The following is a 14,946-nucleotide window of genomic DNA, read 5'->3' as shown; positions in this document are numbered from 1 at the left end:
AGAGAGCACGTGCACAAGCCTGAGCTGGGGGAGGGACAAAGGGAGAAGCAGGCTCCCTGCTGAACAGAGAGCCCAATTCGGGCTTGATCTCAGGATCCCGGGATCATGACTAGAGCAGAAGGCAGACACTTAACTGAATGAGCCACCCAGGCACCCCTACATTTGTATTTTCAATAACAATGATGTTTTTACTTCCTTCTCTTAGCCATGATGTCAAAGGTAGTAACTGTGATATTCATCGTTAAATTCCTAGCCCCATCTGAGAATAAATGCTTAATATGCAGTTTTGAATAAATAAATAAATAAATAAATAAATAAATAAATAAATAAATAAAATTATTTCCATTGGGTAATAAGCCCAAATCATATCACTTTAGTATTGATAAGCCATTTAAAATATTTATTAAATATTAACTGTGTAGCAGGCACTCTACTAGGTTCTGGGGACATTACAGAGAACAGCAAAAAAAAAAAAAAATCCCTGCTTTTTTGGAGCTTACACCCCCATGAGGCGATAGTCAATTAATAAATTAGGATAGTACTGTATGGTAGAAAAGCAATGCATGGTAAAAATAAGGTAGATTTGGGAAATAGGGCAAAAAGTGCTTTGGTATGCTGATTTAAGATGGGTTGATTATGAAAAATCTCTCCAAGAAATTATATTTGCAAAGGCCTGACTCTATATATTGTTGAGTGTTCCAACTGCTGATCCTTAAGCCCCTCAGGAAAAGTGTTAAAACACTTTTCTTATGTTATTCTTGTACTCTAATTACTTCTAAGAAAAAGTTTAAATATCTTAAACTATCACTAGAATTTTTTTTCTTCTGACAAAAAACCTACTTTATTTTTCAGTATTTTATATAATGAGAATTCAATCTATTTAGATAGGTTTATTAATAATTTTTCAAACAGTACGTTTCAACAATTCCATCTGTACAAATTCATTTACTTCAGTTCTTATGTACTTTCCCCGACCCAAGACCCCTTAAAATAATGTAAATCTTCCTCTATCCTTCAAGTTTGAGCTGTAAATTCCCTCTTCTTAGTTGGAGTTTCCAAGACATATAAATTTCCTCGGTTTGCCACAGTTTCAAAACCCTTATATGGTTTATTGTCCAATTCATTCACCTCCACAAATACCATGCTTCCTTTTCACAACAGTTGTTTTATAGTTTTGCCCTGACTTAGTCTGTTTGGGCTGTTATAACAAAATACCATTGACTCAATGGTTTATAAACAACAGAAATTTATTTTTCACAATTCTGGAGGCTGGGAAGTTCAAAATTAAGGCACCAGTAAATTTTGTGCCTGGAGAGAGAGCAAGGGAGATCTCTGGGTCTCTTTTATTAGGCCACTAATGCCATTCATGTCCTAATCTCACAGGCTGATTACCTCCAAAAGGCCTCATCTCTAAATGCCTTCACATCTGGAGTTAAGGATTCCAACATAAGAATTTTGCAGACACAAAAGTTCAGTTCATAGGAGACCACATCTTAATAGTCAGAGTATATTTCTAGCTATTTCAGGCCTGGGGTCTATACACGTTTTCCCTTTCCATATCCAGTGATGCAAGTAGTGGATACCCAGTAAACATTAATAAAAATAATAATGATACCAATCTATATGTATGCCTGACTAAATGAAATATCATTTCATCTGGAAGATAAACACCAGGTGCACTATGAGACTAACCTAATTTCCATAATAAATTCTACTATAAGCCTTGAATTTAGTATAGATACACAGATACATATTTGTAAGATCAAATTTTTCTGCTTATTAGCTATACATGTAGATGTATTAATTTTTTATACCTGGGTCTTTAAAATATTTCACTTATACCTTTTGTACTGTTTCATAGAATTTTATTATTATTTATTTATTTATTTGTTTGTTTGTTTGTTTGTTTGTTTATTTATTATTTGGGTTGGGGGAGGGGCAGAGAGGACAGGAAAAGGACAGAGTTTGCACTGAGCACAGAACCGGATGTAGAGCTTGATCTCATGTCACATAGGTCCCTGGAGATCATAACCAAGCCCAAACTGAGTGGGACTTAACCAACTGAGTCATGCAAGTGCCTCTTTTTATGCTATTTTAAACATAGTAGACAGTACACTATTTCTTACACTTCAAGTAAAGGACTAATTTGAATTTGCAATTGATAACAAAAAGGGATATTAGAATTTTTAAAACGTTAAATAGGTAAATCTGTAGACAAATAATCACTTGAAACACCTTTGAATAATAAATTATTTTTCGACATACATCTTTTTTTGTTGATTTGTTTGGAGTTTTTTCTGTTTTGTTTTGTTGTTTTACAGAAGAAATCTTAAACCATATGAGATGTGACTGTCCCTGAGGCTTTCTATATTAAAACTTAAGATGAGTTAGCAGCATTTGCAGTAAAAACTGCAGGTTCTGTGCATAAGAACATAAAATTTTAAAACCTATTCTCACAACTGCAATGAAGAAATTTCTAGTATGCTATCACTGGTTACTCACAAGTTTTGTTTTATAACTCTAGAGTGTCACTTATTCATTTGAAAAGCCTTGTCTCAGGAGATTTATCAATTTGAAGACTATGTTGTTGTACAGAGAAAATGAATTTCCCTTTGATTGGCAGGTGTTTTAATAAATGTGTAGGTTTACAAGTTATATTTGTAGTCAAAGTGGCTAAATCTAAAAGCCGGGCACTAAAAAAATCTCTACAAAAATTACTGAAAAGAAACCTTGGCTGCATGTATACATTTCACTTAGGACATATAAATTTTAAAAAAAATAAAAATTTATTAAAGAAAATAAAGACTACGGGGCAATGTGATGTTCTTATTAAATAGGATTCATAGAAATCCAGTTCATGCCAGAGAATATATATAAGGTCAAAAGACCTTCTCTAGTATTTGGCCTCTCTCCACTGAGAGAGATTTAGATATTTTAAAAGTTTAGATCTCTTTAAAAAATCAGCCAATTGCTGATTGTGGAAATCCTTATTGAAAATGTTGGTCTCCTTTTTGGTTACTTACATGTAACATGGGTAGAACAGGTTTATTTCATAGTGTTGCATCAGAAAATGTTCATAAAATGATTTAACATAGTACTTAGTCCATAATGGATGCTCAATAATTAGGTGTTGTGCAAATGAAATTTCTAACTGACTTACTCATTTATTTCCCTTTTAGGTTAAAAAAGCAACTGGCATTTGATCCTAAGAGATAACAGAAAAAAAGACAAGATCCAGTATATTCTTTTTTGATGCCCAAAGTGAAACACTTAAAAATATGTGTTTCTCTGTCTTAAAATTGAAGATATTTTCAGTCTGCTTCTTGAGAATATAATTCCTTATCAATCTGTAGCTGTTTGATATTGGCTGTCACAACTGCTGAGGTTAATGTCATTAGGGAAGAAGCTAGATGCTAATTAAAAAAGCTAAAAGCTTTCACTTTTGTTTGAGGGATTACTGACACAGAAGCTGAATTTCCTAACAACAATATCAACAAAACTCAACACATTTCAGTGATTAAAAACAAATAATATTGCAAAACCAAAGGTTAATGTGGAAAAACATAAAAAACTCATAAAAATTTGAAAAATAATTTGGTAAGCTTGCATATTCTATTAATGAAACACTACCTTTATTGAAAAAGCACTAGAAGTATTCCTTCTTAACATGAGAAGTTATAGGGGCAGCCCCAGTGGCTCAGCGGTTTAGCACCACATTGAGCCCAGGGCATGGTCCTGGAGACCCTGGATCGAGTCCCACATCAGGCTCCCTGCATGGAGCCTGCTTTCTCCCTCTGCATGGAGCCTGCTTTCTCCCTCTGCCTGTGTCTCTGCCTTTCTTTCTCTCATGAATAAATAAATAAAATCTTAAAAAAACAACGTGAGATGTTATAGCCACATATTCTCATGCACACACACACACATACTCATGTGCAATGTTTAGCAGCAATCACATTAGATCATAACCTGAGTAAGTACATGTTGACACCAATGTTATTTATTATTAACTATAGAATAAGACAAGAAATCTGAAAGTGATACACATGAAGAAAGGAGGAAGAGGGGAGAATAAACATTATTTGAGGGGTGCCTGGATAGCTCAGGCGGTTAAACATCAGCTCTTGATTTCTACTCAGGTCATGATCTCAGTGTCCTGGAATGGAGCTACACGACAGGGTCTGAGCTCAGTGGGATCTGTTTGAGGTTTCTCTCTCCCTCTGCCCCTCCCTCAGCTCATGCAGTCAGTCTCTCTCTCTCTCTAAAAAATAAATCTTTAAGAAAAATAAATATTTTTATCTGAAATAAAATGATGTGTACCTTGAAAACACCCAAGATAAATGTGTGTGTGTGTGTGTGTGTGTGTAGTTTTTTTCTTTTTTTAGAAAAAGTTTAGTAAGATGACTGGTTAACAAATAATTATAAAAAGCACTGGCTTTAGTGTATGCCATTTAGAAAATATAATAGGAGAAAAAAAAAGAAAATATAATAGGAGAAATGATGTTCTTATAGTAGGATGAAGAAAAATACCTAGAAAAACTTAAGAAAAAAGGCTTGGACTAAAAAAAATTGTGTGAAATGCCACTGAGATCCAAGGGCAAAAGTTATGAAAAACTGTTAAGATATACAAAAATATTGCTTCTCCAAGGATGGACTAATAAATTCAGTCTAATCTCAAAACAAACTCCAAAATGACCATTTTATTAAATAGTAAAATGAGTGTAAAGTTCACAAAGAAAAATAAACATACGGCATTCTTCTGAAAAAGAAGATGATCAGTGAGAAATGGCTCTGCCAAATATTAAAATGTGTTGCCACCAGTGTTCCATTGTAAGAATTGACAAAAAAGAGGAACATTGTGGAAGTCCCTAAATATGCCAACAAAATGTGTGAAATTTTACAAGTGGCATTTTAAAGCAAAAAAGGAAAAGACAGCTTGTTTAATAAATGTAGTTCCTCTACCATCCTAACCATTTGTGAAAAATTATATGTGATACTTTCTTCATTTCTCACAAGTTCCAGATGGTTCAAAATTTTGATGGACAAAACAAAAACAAAATGTTAATAAAACTCTGAATTCATGAATGAATTTAAAAAATAATAATGGGAAAGGAAAGGAGTTACTTATAAATATGCTATGCAAATAAACTATGAAAGAAGAAGTATCACCTAGTTGGAAAAAAATCTTAAGCTAGATTTCTTTTTATCCATTCTGACAATTTCTCTTTTAATTGGTGTACATGTAGACCACTGACATTTAAAGTGTTTTTTTTAAAGATTTTATTTATTTATTTATTCATGAGAGACACAGAGAGAGAGAGAGAATCAGAGACACAGGCAGAGGGAGAAGCAGGCTCCATGTAGGGAGCCCCACGTGGGACTCAATCAGGGGACTCCGGGATCACGCCCTGGGCCAAAGGCAGGTGCTAAACCTCTGCGCCACCCAGGGATCCTAAAGTGATTTTTTAATATGGTTTGTTTAATATCTACCATATTCATTACTTTTCTATTTGCTATTCTTGTTCATTGTTCCATTGTTGTCTTCCACTTTTTTTCCCTGTCTTTTGTGGTTTTCAACTGAGTATTTTACAGGATTCCATTTTTCTCTTTTCTTAGCTTGTCAGTTCTACTTTCTTTCTTACTTTTTAAGTGTTTGCATTATATATTTACAGACAATCTGAGTCCACTTTCAAGTAACACTATACTACTTCCAAGGTAGTATGTATACCTCATAATAAAAAAATAGTAATAATCCTAATACCTTCCTCCCATCCATTGTGTCATTGTTGCCATTCATATTGTTTTTATATAAACATTTAAAAGTGTGTGCATATATGATATGATACAATATATGCATACACTTACATATCTATATATATGCATATGCATACATAATGTAATCTAATGTTGGTATTATATTTTGAACAAACTTCTATATCAATTAAGATTAAGAAAAGTAAAAAGGTTTTATTTTTTATCTTCCTTTATTCCTCCATGATATTTTCCCTTTCTTTATGTAGATATAAATTTCTCATCTGTATCATTTTTCCTTCTCTCTATAGAACTTTAAATTTTTTTTTCAAATTTAAATTCAATTTACCAACATATCATATGACACCCAGCACTCATATCATCAAATGCCCTCCTCAGTGCCCATCACCTAGTTATCCCATACCCCACCTACCTCCCCTTCTGTACTCCTTTGTTTGTTTCCCAGAGTTAGGGGTCTCTCATGGTTTGTCTCCCACTCTAATTTTTCCCCAATCAGTTCTCCTCCTTTTCTTTTTTTTTTTTTTTAATTTTTTTTTTATTTATTTATGATAGTCACACAGAGAGAGAGAGAGAGAGGCAGAGACACAGGCAGAGGGAGAAGCAGGCTCCATGCACCGGGAGCCCGACGTGGGATTCGATCCGGGGTCTCCAGGATCGCGCCCTGGGCCAAAGACAGGCACCAAACCGCTGCGCCACCCAGGGATCCCTCCTTTTCTTTATAATCCATTTCACTATTTCTTATATTCCACGTATGAGTGAAACCATCTTTCTCTGGTTGAATTATTTCACTCAGCATAACACCCTCTAGTTCCATCCATATCAAAGCAAATGGTGAGTATTCATCCTTTCCGATGGCTGAGTAATATTCCATTGTACACATAGACCACATCTTCTTTATCCATTCATCTGTTGAAGGTCACCAAGGCTCCTTCCACAGTTTGGCTATTGTGGACACTGCTGCTATGAACATTGGGGTGCGGGTCACCACATATTTCACTACATCAGTATCTTTGTGGTAAATATCCAGTAGTGCAATTGCAGAGTTATAAGATAGCTCTATTTTTAACTTCTTGAGGGACCTCCACGTTGTTTTCCAGAGTGGCTGTACCAGCTTGCATTCCCACCAATGGTGCAAGAGGGTTCACCCTTCTCCACATCCTCTCCAACATTTGTTGTTTCCTGTTTTGTTAATCTTCACCATTCTCACTGGTGTGTGGTGGTATCTCATTGTGGCTTTGATTTGTATTTCCCTGATGGCAAGTAATGTGGAGCATTTTTTCATCTACTTTTTGGCCATGTGTAGGTCTTCTTTGGAGAAATTTCTCTTCATCTCTTCTGTCCATTTCATGACTGGATTGCTTGTTTCTTGGGTATTGAGTTTGATAAGTTCTTATAGATCTTGGATACTAGCCCTTTATCTGATATGTCATTTGCAAATATCTCCCTTTCTGTAGGTTGTCTTTTAGTTTTGCTGTTTCCTTTGTAGTACAGAAACTTTTTATCTTGATGAAGTCCCAAGAGTTCATTTTTGCTTTTGTTTTCCTTGCCTTCATAGACGCATTTTGCAAGAAGTTGCTCTGGCCAAGTTCAAAAAGTTCGTTGCCTGTGTTCTCTAGTATTTTGAGGTATTCTTGACTCACATTTAGATCTTTCAACCACTTTGAGTTTACCTTTGTATAAGATGTAAAGGAATGGTCCAGTTTCATTCTTCTGCATGTGGCTGTCCAATTTCCCCAACACCATTTATTGAAGAGACTGTCCTTTGTCCAGTGGATATTCTTTCCTGCTTTGTTGAATATTAGTTGACCATAGAGTTGAGTGCCCATTTCTGGGTTCTCTGTTCTGCTCCATTGATCTCTGTGTCTGTTTCTTTTCTTTCTTTTTTTTAGATTTTATTTATTTATTTATTCATGAGAGACAAAAAGGGAGAGAGAAGCAGAGGCACAGGCAGAGGGAGAAGTAGGCTCCATGCAGGGAGCCCGACGTGGGACTCAATCCTGAGTCTCCAGGATCTGGCCCGAGCTGAAGGCGGTGCTAAACTGCTGAGCCACCAGAGCTGCCCTCTGTGTCTGTTTTTGTGCCAGTACCACACTGTCTTGATGATCACAGCTTTGTAATATAGCTTGAAATCAGGAATTGTGATTTTCTCAGCATTGGTTTTCTTTTTTGATATTCCTCTGGCTATTCAGGATAGCCATACAAATGGCTGATTTTTGATTCCATACAAATCTTAAGATTATTTGTTCCAACTCTGTGAACAAAGTCTGTGATATTTTGATAGGATTGCATTGCACATGTAAATTCCCTTGGGTAGCATAGACATTTTCACAATATTTATTCTTCCAGTCCATGAGCTTGGAATGTTTTTCCATCTCTTTATGTCTTACTCAATTTCTGTCAGAAGTGTTCTGTAGTTTTTATAGTATAGATCCTTTACCTCTTTGGTTAAGTTTATTCCTAGGTATGGTTTTGGGTGCAATTGTAAATGGGATTGATTCCTTAATTTCTCTCTCTTCAGTCTCCTTGTTAGTGTATAGAAATGCCACTGATTTCTGTGCATTGATTTTGTATCTTACCATATTTCTGAATTGTTGTATGAGTTCTAGCAATCTTGGGATGGAGTCTTTTGGGTTTTCTATATACAATTTCATGTCATCTGCGAAGAGGTAGAGTTTGACTTCTTTTTAGGCAATTTGAATGCCTTTTATTTCTTTTTGTTGTCTGATTGCTGAGGCTAGGACTTCTAGTACTATGTTGAATAACAGTGGTGAGAGTAGACATTCATGTCATATTACTTATCTTAGGGGAAAGGCTCTATTTTTCCATATTGAGAATGATATTCATTGTGGGCCTTTCATAAATGGCTTTTATGATATTGAGGAATGTTCCCTCTATCCCTACACTTTGAAGAGTTTCAATCAGGAATGGAGGCTATAGGGCAGCCCAGGTGGCTCAGCATTTTAGCACCGCCTTCAGCCCAGGCCATGATCCTGGAGACCCGGGTTCGAGTCCCACATCAGGCTCCCTGCTTGGAGCCTGCTTCTCCCTCTGCCTGTGTCTCTACCTGTCTCTCTCTCTCTCTCTGTGTCTTTCGTGAATAAATAAATAATTTAAAAAAAAAAGGAATGGAAGCTGTATTTTATCAAATGCTTTCTCTGCATCTAGCAAGAGGATCATATCGTTCTTGTTTTTTCTCTTATTGATGTGATCTGTCATGTTAAATGTTTTACGAGTATTGACCAGCCTTACATCCCAGGGAAAACTCCCACTTGGTCGTGATGAATAATCCTCTTAATGTACTGTTGGATCCTACTGACTAGTATCTTGGTGAGAATTTTTACATCCATTTCCATCAAGGATATTGATCTACAATTCTTCTTTTTGGTGGAGTCTTTGTCTGCTTTTGAGATCAAGGTAATGCTGGCCTCATAGAATGAGTTTGGAAGTATTCCCTCCATTTCTATCCTTTGAAACAACTTTAGTAGAATAGGTATTATTTCTTCTTTAAATGTTTGGTAGAATTCCCCTGGGAAGCCCTCTGGCCCTGGACTTTTGTGTCTTGGGAGGTTTTTGATGATGTCTTCAATTTCCTTGCTGGTTATTGGCCTGTTCAAGTTTTCTATTTCTTCCTGTTCCAGTTTTGGTAATTTGTGGTTTTCCAAAAACGCATCCATTTCTTCCAGATTGCCTAATTTGTTGGCATATAGTTGCTCATAATATGTTTTTAAAATCGTTTGTATTTCCTTGGTATTGGTTGTGATTTCTCCTCTTTCATTCATGATTTTATTAATTTGAGTCTGCTCTCTTTTCTTTTTAATAAGGCTGGCTAGGGGTTTGTCTACCTTATTAATTCTTTCAAACAACTAGCTCCTGGTTGTGTTGATCTGTCCTACAGTTCTCAGGCCTCTATTCCATTCAGTTTTGCTCTAATCTTTATTATCTCTCTTCTTATGCTTGGTTTAGGCTTTATTTTCTGTTCTTTCTCCATCCAGTTCCTTTAGGTGCAAGGTTAGCTTGTGTATTTGAGTTTTTTTTTTTCAATTTTTTGAGGGATGCTTGTATTGCGATGTATTTCCCTCTTAGGACTGCTTTTGCTGTATCCCAAAGACTTGAACAGTTGTATCTTCATTTTCATCAGTTTCTATGAATCTTTTTAATTCTTCTCTAATTTCCTGGTTGACCCATTCATCTTTTAGCAGGATGCTATTTAACCTCCATGTGTTTGACTTTCTTCCAAATTTCTTCTTGTGATTGAGTTCTAGTTTCAAAGCATTGTGGTCTGAAAATAGGCAGGGGACAACTGCAATCTTTTGGTATCAGTTGAGACCTGATTTGTGACCCAGGATATGGTCTATTCTGGAGAAAGTTCCACGTGCATTTGAGAAGAATGTGTATCCAATTGAGTTCGGATGCAAAGTTCTGTATATATCTGTGAAATCCATCCAGTGCAGGGTATCATTTAAGCCCCTTGATTCTTTGGTGATGATATGCTCACAATATCTATCATTTGCACAAAGTGCTGTGTTGAAGTCTCCCAGTATAAGTGTATTATTACCTAAGTATGTCTTAATTTTGGTTATTAATTGATTGATATACTTGGCAGCTCCCACGTTAGGGGCATAAATATTCATAATTCTTAGGTCTTTTTGTTGTATAGACACTTTAAGTATGACAGAGTGTCCCTCTTCATCTCTTACTACAGTCTTTGGGATAAACTTTGATTTATCTGATATGAGGATTGCTACCCCAGCTTTCCTTTGAGGACCATTTGAATGGTAAATGGTTCTCCACTCACTCTCTCTTCCACTTCATTTACCCTACAAGTTATAGCATTCAGTTTAGACTGCATCTCATTTAAAGTATTTTAAATTTCTGCCTGATTAGATCTCAGTTCTGCAGTAAAAGAATCTCTTGAGTCCCTTATGCTTTTTTTTCCCAGAGCCATGAGTAATTTTATAATTGTACTTCTGAATTATATTTCTGACATTATATTTAAATCCTCACCCAGAAATTCTGTGGCAGAGATTATTACTTCTGATTCTTTCTTTTGTGGTAAACTCTTCCTTCTAGTCATTTTGTCCAGTGCAGGGTATGAGTGAGAAGAGTTAAAAATATCAACCATGACCTAAGTAAAATACACCCTAGATGATTCCAAAGAGGTCAGAAACCAGAAAATAAAAGAAAAATAAGAACAGAACAAAATAAAACAAAAGGACACTAAAGTGAAAAACAAATTTTCAAACAAAATAGTAAGAATAAGGAAAAAACAAAGAAAACAAGGGAATAAAATGGGTGATGGTGAGAAAGTGGTGGTGGAAAGAGGATATAATCTCCCTGAGGGGATCTTGAGGGTGATCCTCTTGGTTCTGACTGTATTTTGTTCTGTATGTTAGAAGATGCTCAATTCTAAATTTTTGTAAACCAGCAAAACTTGTATAGAGACCCAACATGGACCACAAAAACAGAAACAAGATAAAAGAGGAGGGCAGAATTGGAAGGAAGAGAGAATATAGTCTCACAGAAAGAACCAACATGGTGTTCCACTTGGTTCTGTGTGTATTTCAGTCCATGTGTTAGAGGGTTATAATTTCCACCATTATAAAACAAAATAAGACAGGTAAAAACAAAAATCCATAAGTCATATATATACCAAAATTAAATTAAACATGTTGAAGGGAATCCAATAATGAAGAATATATATGACATATATTTATAGAAATATGAAAGTCAAAAAGGAAAAAGTTTAAAATGAAGAGTTGGTAAAATATTGTGATTAAAGTAGGAAGAGTGAAAAAATATTGGAAAATTTGAAATCGAAATATAAATGAAAAAAATTAAAAAAAAAGAAATATAAATGAACGTAATGAAAAAAATCTCTTGTTCTATATACTATTTTCCCTCAGTCCTGGAGCTTTCCAGGGCTGCTTGTTCAGTAAACTTGCTCTTCCCTTGTTCTTCCAGCAGTTCTTTTGGGGGAAGGTCTACCACATTGATTCTCAAGTGTCTGTGCTTGGGTGGAGATACCCTGCCCCTTGCCAGTGCTGGGCTCAGTATGAGGTGTTTATCCAGTGATGCCTTTGTTTCTAGTGGCCCCACTTCTCCCAGGTGCAAGGAGAGAAGCAAGAAAATAAAAGATGGAAGCAACCAGATCTCCAGCTCCAGACCCAAGAGCTCCCCAGGAGTACTGAACCACAGTCTCCTAATCCACACTATCCTAGATGCTCCTGGAGGCAGGTGTGAGGGCACTGATTTGCACAAATTGCAAGACGCCCAGCAGCAGGAGAGTTCCCACTGTCCTGTGCCCTCAGAGTCCATCTCTCCCAAAGGGAACAGAGGACAGCCACCTCCGTCCATTGCCAGGATCTAGGGTAAAGGGAGCTCCAGTGCCGGCCTGCATAACTGGCCAGGTTCTCCCAAATTCCCTGGAGGATTGTTGCATTCCAGCCTTTTATCATGATCGACTGTGGTTTGATGTGCACATTGGAAGTTCCTCCTCTCTATAGAACTTTTTAAAACAATTTCTTACAATATAATTCTACTGGCAACAAACTCTTCAGTTTCGTTTGTCTGAGAAAGTCTATTTCTCCTTTACCTTTGAAGGACAATCCCACAGCATACAGAATTCTAGATTGGTGTCTGTTTTTCCTCTCAAATCTAAATATTTCATTTCACTCTCTTGCATGGTTTCTGAAGAGAAAGTAGATATAATTATTATTTTTGTTCCTGTATAGATAGGGTATATAGATAGCCCAAGATTTTGTCTTTAGCTTTGATTTTCTGTAATTTGGAAATGATATACCTAGATGTAGTTTGTAATTTTGTTTTGTTTTATTTGATATTTGTCCTGTCCTGGTGTTCTCTAAGCTTCTTGGATCTGTGGTTTGCTATCTGACATTAATTTGGGGGAAATTCTCAGTCATCGTTATTTCAAATATTTCTTCTTTCCTTTCTCTTTTTCTTCCCCTTCTGTTATTCCCATTATCTGTATGTTATACCTCTTATAGTTGTTCTACAATCCTTAGATATTCTGTTCTTCTTTTGTTTCAGCCTGTTTGCCTTTTTGTTTTGGAGGCTATTAATGTATCCTCAAAGTCAGAAATTGTTTCCTCAAGTGTGAGTAGTGTACTAATAAGCCCATCAGAGGCATTCTTCATTTCTGTTATAATGTTGTTGTTGTCTTAATCACTGGCATTTCTTTTTTGTTCCATTGTGAAATTTCCATCTCTCTGTTTATTTTGTCCATCTGTTTGTTGCTCACTATTTATTTCACCCATTAGAGTCATTAACATATTCATTATAGTTGCTTTAAATTCCCTGTCTGGAGGTGTCTGGATGGCTCAGGTGGTTAAGCATCTGCCTTCAGCTCAGGTCATGAGCTCAGGGTCCTAGAATTGAGCTCCACATTGGGCTTCCTGCTCAGTGGGGACTGTGCTTCTCTCTCTCTCCTTCTGCCCCTCTCTATCACTCATTCTCTCTCTCTCTCTCTCTCTCTTTCTCTCAAATAAATCAATAAAATCTTTTAAAAAGTTTTTTAAATGAATTCTCTTTCTGATAAATCCAACATCTCAGCCACGGCTGGTTCTGATGTTTGTTCTCTCTCCTCAAACTGTGTTTTTTGCCTTTTGGTATGCCTTATATTTTTTTTTTCAGATCACTAAACATAATATACTGGGTAAAGGAATTACTAGAAATAGATCTTTTATAATCTGATGATTATAAATGATTTTGAGGCATTGAGGGAATGGATGTGTTCAACAGTCTTATGTTTAGGTCTCAGTCTTGTAGTGAACCTATGCCTCTGGACTGTGAATGTCATATTTTCTCAGGATTCTTCTCTCTTTTTGGTTGGACAGGATGGTTAGAGTGGGTTAGAGTTGGGTATTTCTCTTCCCCCAGATTTAGTTAGGCTCTGGTAACACCCCAGCTCTGCACTTTTTAACACTCAGACTTAACTAACTGAACCTCCAGCAATTTGTCAATTGCTGTTAGATTTTCCTACCCAGGTACTGGTTCCCAAGTGGCTTATACTTCTGAGTCCCTGCCATGGGAAGCCTCAAATACCTATACTTTGGGGGCAGCTGTTTGCCCTATATCCTTTCTTCTCTTTTGGGCCAAGAAGAGTTGTTGATTTTTTTAGTCTGTTCAGCTTTGTACTTGTTGTTAGGATGGGGTAGTAACTTCCAAGCTTCTTGCATGCAGAATTGGAAACCAGAAGTCATAAATTAGATTTAAATAAAACTATTTAAATGTAAACTTAGAAAATATTTAGAATATACATAATTAATAAAGCTTTAATAAACACAATATAAAAATTATTCTGAAAACCAAAACATAAGTTTAATAAACATAATATAAAATTTGTTTTAAAAAACAAAAAATTGTTTATAAACTCTGAACATTTTACAATGTAAAACATAAAAATGATAAATGCATAAGAAATTACTAATTTTTTTAAGATTTTATTCATTCATGACAGACATAGGGAGACAGAGAGAGAGGCAGAGACACAGGAGAGGGAGAAGCAAGCTCCATGCAGGGAGCCCGATGTGCGACTTGATCCCGGGACTCCAGGATTGTGCCCTGGGCCAAAGGCAGGTGCTAAACCACTGAGCCACCCAGGGATCCAGAAATTATTAATTTTATAAGTAATCAAGAGAAAGTAAACTAAAGTATGAATAATATATATTTCACCAGTAAATGTCAAAATATTATCCAATGCTTCTGAAGATGTGTGAAAATTATCAGAAGTTACCTACAGAAATTCAAAATTCTATTTGTAGGAATTATCCTTCCTCTTCCAAAAATACATAACTAGGAATATATAAACAAAGATGTTTGTTTCAACATTGTTTTAATAGGGAGAGTTAGAAATAGCATGGAATGGTGCAAATTGGGATATAATGAAATAAAATCAACCATTGGAAGTAAATGAAAATATGGCTTTTTGTACAATTAAGTTGGATAAAATCAAGTTATAAGACAATGTGTTTATTACAAGCTGCACACAGATGTTACAAAACATACACTTAAAATCTTCACAGTGGCTCTCTCTGGAAGATGATTCTACTTTCTACTTTGATGTTGTTTGCTATGTTGGGATACTTGGGTGACTCAGTGGTTGAGCATCTACCTTTGGCTCAGGTCGTGATCCTGGGATCCTGGGATTGAATCCCACAC

The 14,946-nt window shown here is 35.9% G+C and overlaps 1 protein-coding gene across 1 annotated transcript in view; it reads left to right on the top strand.

The window, feature by feature from the left end:
- Positions 1-14,946, top strand: part of GALNTL6 (polypeptide N-acetylgalactosaminyltransferase like 6) — a 1,153,240-nt gene that overhangs the window by 478,925 nt on the left and 659,369 nt on the right. The window lies entirely within an intron of this gene.

Source organism: Nyctereutes procyonoides, unplaced genomic scaffold, assembly GCF_905146905.1.
Source record: "Nyctereutes procyonoides isolate TBG_1078 unplaced genomic scaffold, NYPRO_anot_genome, whole genome shotgun sequence".
NCBI classification, from domain to species: Eukaryota; Metazoa; Chordata; class Mammalia; order Carnivora; family Canidae; genus Nyctereutes; species Nyctereutes procyonoides.
Note: the sequence above shows the minus strand (reverse complement) of the source record. Positions and strands in the feature narration are given on the sequence as shown.